Source organism: Odocoileus virginianus, unplaced genomic scaffold (genome assembly GCF_023699985.2).
Source record: "Odocoileus virginianus isolate 20LAN1187 ecotype Illinois unplaced genomic scaffold, Ovbor_1.2 Unplaced_Contig_2, whole genome shotgun sequence".
In the NCBI taxonomy this organism is placed as follows: domain Eukaryota; kingdom Metazoa; phylum Chordata; class Mammalia; order Artiodactyla; family Cervidae; genus Odocoileus; species Odocoileus virginianus.
In genome coordinates, this window is record NW_027224319.1 from 813333 (window position 1) to 819828 (window position 6496).

Below are 6496 nucleotides of genomic sequence, written 5' to 3' on the forward strand. Positions count from 1 at the left end.
AGCATCAGGGTCTTTTCCAATGAGTCAGTTCTTTGCATCAGGTGGCCAGAGTATTGGAGCTTCAGCTTCAGCATCAGTCCTTCCAGTGACAGAGTTTATTACCCATTTAGTTTGTGTCAGTCCCTGTGCTAAGAGCTTGAACAGCACTTCATTCTCGTAATTACCCTGAGAAGACAGGGTTACCATTCCTATTTCCTGAAAAGGATGCTGACAATCAAAGACGTGGAGTCACTTGTCCAGGGCAGCACAGCTAGAAAGGCAGAGGTGGACTGGACTCCAGGTCTGTCTTGCTCTTTGCCAAGAAACTATTCGTCTCCAACCTGATAAATGCCAACACAGAGGTCTGTCCAGGGCCTCAGAGGAATGCAGAGCTGAGAATGTGGTGAAGAGGGCCAGTGGAATCAAGGGAGGCTTCTCAGAGGCGGTGACATTTACAGGGGGCCTCTCGCTATGGGTTGGAGTGCACCAGACTCCGTGCTCTGCAGATTCGAAAGTTAGTTAGATGGCAACTGTCCCACTAAGCGGTTTCCAGGCTCTTGTGGAGCTCAAGATGCGGGGCATGGAGTTCCCAATCTCTCATCGGCCTTTGAGGACAGCCCGCAGCACAGATTCTTAGCTGGTTCTGGGCCGGAAGAAACAAAGACTCACCCAAGCCAAGAGGCTTGCCCAGAGCCACAAAACTTGCAAGTGGCAGGACTTGAATGCCTGTCAGACACCTAATGCCCCATGTTTAACCCCTGGGCGAAACTGCAAACATGGAGACTGCTGCGTGAAGGATCCTGTTGTAAGCACAAAGAGAGGGTCTCCCCTCTGACCATCCATTCTCAACTCAGGGAGCCTGTCCTTAGGAACGAGGGGGCAGCCTGGGGTGGGAGCCGAGAGTCACGTAGCCCTGAGCTCCAATTCTGACTCAGACCCTAAAGAATTGTGACTGTCATTTCCCTCCTCAGCCTCACTTTCCTCATCTGTAGGAGAGATAAAGATGCCTCCCCCAACCCAGGAATGCTGTGAAAATGTGAAATAATGTGTATCCAGTGCCTTGGCTGGTGGCTGCCACCCCACTGGATACCCAGGAACAGCTTGTTGTGTTCGTATCTAAGGAACCCAGCCCTGTTTATCGGCAAACCCTTGACCCAATCCCTTGCACAACTCTGGTGCGGATCATCTGAGTCTTTGCACCAGAGCTCAGGTCCCCCGAGTCCCCACTGGCCTTATTCGGAGATGCTGAGCCCCGCTCGTGTGGCAATAACTGTCTCACATGGCGGCTGCCCTTCTTGCAACGGGGGCCGTGGAGGCAGCCAAGAGCCCCCGCCGTGTCCCCACCTCGTGCTCCACCCCAGAGTGGCCAGCTCCACTGGGGATTGCTAAACACGGCCACGTGTCCCTGGCACCATCCAGGGAGCTCGCGCCAGGGCTGGTGGGGCTGGAGATAAACCCGGTCTCCAGAGCCCACTGTTGGTGGGTCACAGATGTCCGACTCTTCCATTTGTCTACCTTCTACCCTGCAAGGCCTTCAGGGTCAGAGAGACCACGGTTCAAGTTTAGGCCCCATGGCTACTCAGCTCTGACTCCAGACAGTTCATTTCTCTTCTGTAAAATGGGGTTTTATCATTCCTGTGGTTCAGGGTTTCTGTAAAGACTAAATGGCACAATGGGGGTGAAGGTTCCAGCACAAGGCCTGGCTCAAAGTGGGTGCCTAGTGGGTCTTAGTTTCCCAGGGGCCTTAGATCACCCTCTTTTCTCTCTGGATGTGATCACATATCAGATGTGAGACCTGACGGTCTTTCAGGGCCTGTCCAGCTCTCAGCCTCTAGGCTTGTTCCAAACTGGAGCAACTATCCTGGGTGGTGTCAGCCTTTGGTCAGGAAACAGGGGACAGGACCAGCTCAATGTCACCCAGCCATCTGGCTAGAGGCCCAAGGCCTCCTGCGCCCAGCTTCCAAGGAACCTGTCCTCCAGGTGCGAACAGGGGTTCAGCCGGTTCTCTGCCTGCCAGGAAGGTGTCTGGACCACCTCTGGGGCCAAGGTGAGCTCCATGAGTCTATTCATTTATGGTTCTCTTGAGCACTAGCTTGTACTGGCCTCTCCTGATTCAGTCTCTAGCTTACATTTCCAAGAATAATACAAGCCCTTGGGGGTAGGGGCTGTGTCAAGCCCCGCCTGATGCCGGGACACAGCTGGCACTTGCCAGACACTAATTGACCAGCTGTACCTGCCAGGCTCTGTGCAAACACTGGGGTGGTAGCCAGCCTTCAAGGTGACCCCCCAGTGATCCAAGGCTCCTGGTATCCTTACACCGTGTCGTCCTCTCCCACCGAGAAGAGGGCTGGCCTGTGTGACCAGCAGGATCTCGTGGAAATGACGGAATACGACTTCCAAGGCTAGGTGATAAAAGGCATTGTGGGTTCTGCCTTGCTCTTTGGGATCCCACACCCTGGGGGAAGCCAGCTGCCATGCTGTGAGGGCACCCAGGCAGGGAGGCCTACGTGGTGAGGAGGGAGGTCTACACGGTGAGGAGCCCAGGCCTCTGGCCGATTGCCATGTGAGCGCGCCATCTTGGAAGCAGACCCCACGGTCACAGCCAAGGACCTTCTGAGGATGCAGCCCCAGCCGACGCCTGGATGCAACCTCTGAGAAACTCCCAAGTCACAACCTCCCAGCTGAGCCACCTCAAAATCTGATCCACGGATACTGCATGAGATAATGAAATGGTTATCACTGTTTCAGGCACCAGATGTTTGAGGGTAACTTGTTACGCAGCAGTAGATAACTGATACACCCAAAATGATATGTCAGCACAATCAGCCACTCGTTCCCTCTCGTGAGGAATCCTGACTCACTCACAGCCCCTGGTACCTACAACATAAGTGTTCCATTCTCCTTGGACCTTCCCAGGTGTAGTTTACCGAGCGTCTCTTCCAGGAGCGCCTGCGATGGGCACCTGCAGCGGGCCTGGGGCCCTTCACCGGACTTGTCGGGCAGAGGCACAGGCCCCTGGCGCCCACGTCACAACCCAGGCCCACCTGGGACCAGCCGCAGCCATGGGGGTGGTCTCGTGCAGGCTCAGACTCACCTTCAGCTGTCAGGGTCCCACACCCGGACGTGCAGCACCCCTTCCCCCATACTGCCCCAGAATCTTCTCCCTGGTTGTGGGAGCCTTCAAGGCTCACATGCGGACATGTTCGAGACAACTCCAGCATCGGTGTTCTCAACTGGGAGCGGTGGGGAATGTCCTTCTGGGGAACAATCCTGGGAGTATTTACCTACTGAGAGGCCAGCAACGTTGCCACCACACATGTGTACTGACTTCTCCTCCTTTCCCGCTGAGTTCTCCTCACGCTGTCATCATCGCTTCCTGCAGCCACCTCCCCCAGATATCGCCTGCACCCTTGGGTGAACCCACGCTAAGACACACTGACTCAGAGTCTGGAAACGTCCCGGGAAACTGCACTTATGCACATTCCCTGGTGGCTTTCAAGCACTCTTAACATGGAGAATGCTGCCTGCAGTGGAGTTTCCTGCGAGAGGACCAAGGGCCCTGCTTCCAAGAGCTGCTGGGCTGTCAATGTGCTGGGTACCTTCCATCCACCTCCCTAGATCCACACCCTGTCTCTCTCCCCGCCGCCAGAGGCTGACCTGCATGGTTTGCATGAATAGACATCCTTGCCGAGTGGTTTCTGGCCAGCCCGTCAATGGGACGCACACCTGAGACAGAGGGAGAGAGAACGGGGCTGGGGCTTACGCGCCTGGCTCCTAGGCTGTCAGGGCCCGGTGAGCAGGCCACCTCCCTGGACCAACACCACTCTCCTCCCAGGCTTTCTTCTCCCCACAGCTGACTCTCCCTTCAGGTTCTGGTGACTGCTGTCTGACCCCGGGTCTCGCCCTGGATCTCTGCACTGCCTCTTGGGGGTCTCTCTGCTCACCCCTTTGGAAATAACCCCTTTATTAAGCTGGGGTCCAAACTATCCAACCTGAGTGTGCCTGCTGTTTCCTGGTGGGACGCTGACCCAATTCTGTGTGCGCTCCCTGCCTGGTGGTGGATGGAAGATACGACGTTTTCCTCACATGACGGCAGCTATTGCTCCTCCAGAGCCCACTTCCTTTTCCTTTAGCAACATCCCCTGGTGTTTGATTGGAGCTGTTCTCATCTTCCCCAAGTGCTGGAGGGGGCGGGGCAGGAGACACATTGGTTTTCTGCATCCTCGCGGATGCAGGGATTGGGCAGGTGGTACATCATGTGACTGTGGTGGACCAATCAGGTTGAGGTTCTAGAGGTTGGCAGGTACTTCCTGAAAAGACGGACTGTTTCTGGTCTAGGGGCTGCCTGACTGCACGAGGCTTCTTGGTGGTGTCAGAGCTTCAACTGGGGCTGAGGAGAAGTGTGGGAAATCGGCTCCCTCCTTTCTCTGTCGAATTAAAAACATGCCCTTGGGCAAATCACTTAACAACTGTATGTTTTGCTTGTGAAGTGTGAAAGTGTTAGTCACTCAGTCGTGTCTGACTCTTTGTGACCCCATGGACTGTAGCCCACCAGGCTCCTCTGTCCACGGGATTCTCCAGGCAAGAATACTGGAGTGGGTTGCCATTCCCTTCTCCAGGGGATCTTCCCCACCCAGGGACAGAACCCAGGTACCCTGCATTGCAGGCGGATTCTTCACCTTCTGAGCTGTCAGGGAAGCCCGCCTATTCTTTAAATGGGCATAGGAGTACTTTCCTGGTGATCCAGTGATTAAGACTTGGTGCTTTCACCGCAGAGGGCTGGGGTTTTATCCCTGGTCAGGGAAGTAAGATCCCCATGCCCCATGAAGTGGCCAAAACAAACAAACAAACAAACAAAAAACCGGTGGGCATAGGAGTTTTACAAGAGCCTCATTAAATTCTTGCGAGACTAACCCAGAGAACCCGTGAAAAGAACCAGCAACAGAGGATTTATCAGAGAAGCTCTTTAACCCCTACTTAGAGGTCTCTTCTTTTGCAGGACCCAGATGTAGGTCTGAGGAGCTGAGCCAGGGAGAGAGTTCAGTGACCATCCCCTGCTGAGCTCAGACCCACACCTCCACCAACTGCAGTCTCTTGCTCAGTCAGGCTCACAGCCTTCTCCGCTGCCCAGGGAACTGACTCTCTGCGGCTCCAATCCACGGACTCACCTGACTGGCCCAGGAATGTCTGAATCACCCCTCCCCCACACCCGCATGAATTACCACCCGAATCTGTGACTCTCCCATATTTCCAGTAGACGGGGATCTCTGAGAAGAGTGGGAGCCAGCCTGCAAGGGGGGTGAGGGAGGCGCTTTCTGGGTGGCTTGGGCGGGCTGGAGACGGGAGCCTGACGCCGTCCTGCTTGCTTCCTCCTGTTCTCCTCTGTCCTCCCTCTGCACACGGCCATGTGGTCATAGCGAGGCGTGGAGCAGCGGTGAGGCGGGACGGGGGGAGGCGGGGCCGAAACCCACCCCCATGACAGCCTCACTTCCTGAGGCTTCAACACTGCCCTGTTCAGGGTCTCTTAGAAAGGCAAACGTTGGAAAAACTCGAGGCCTTTTAGGGCTTTCCTGGTGGTTCAGACCATAGAGGATCTGCCTGCAATGCTGGAGATCTGGGATTCGATCCCTGGGTCAGAAAGATCCCCGAGAGAAGGGAATGGCAACTAACTTTGGTATTCGTGCCTGGGAAATCCCATGGCCCACAGTCCATGGGGTTGCAGAGGGCTGGACACAGCTCAGCGACTAACACACTCACGCACGCTAGGGTCTGAATTCGGTTTCATTTCCCCTGCTCGATCTCATGAGCTGAGTCCCAACCCCAGTGCACTCCTTAGTGTTTCTGGGGCCAGCCCTTGCTTGACTCTGCCTTCACCCATACCTTTCCTGACCTGGAACACCCTTTCCTGATTTCTCCTACCGGACTCTTAAGGCCCAGCTTAGTGTCTGCCTCTCCCACACCCGGGCTGAGTGAGGGGCTCTCCTCCGGGTTCCCACAGCAGCCTGGACCACACTCCATCACTGCCCGCATCACTCTGGCTGGTAACCGTTGCCTCACTAGTCTGCCTTCCTCACTAGACAGTGTGTTTCTTGGAGGCTGGGTCCAGGACTGGATCTCCCCAGTGTCCCCAGCACCTAGAGTCTGGTATTCAGTAGGTGCTCAGGGTGTTCTCACCGACTGTCTGGAAAGATGCGTGAGTGTCTCCACTCTGCCCACTGTTACTGCTACCTGAGTGTCTTAGTCTGGGCTCCCCCACAAACAGACCCTGGCAGGGCTCAGGGTGGACGTGGGTTATCAGGAGGTGAAGAGAACACCTCAGGTGGGGAGGAGGTGGGACATAAATAGATGTCAGCCCCCCAAATCTGTGTTTTCAAGCTGTCTGCCATGGTGGGGGATGGGATCTTAATCCCACTGGGAAACTCTGGGAGTCAGTACAGACTGTGTTCTACTGGAGGGGTGAGGGAGCTGGGTGTTTGCCCCTGACTTCGATTGCCCAGTCCCTCCTAAAGGCAATCAA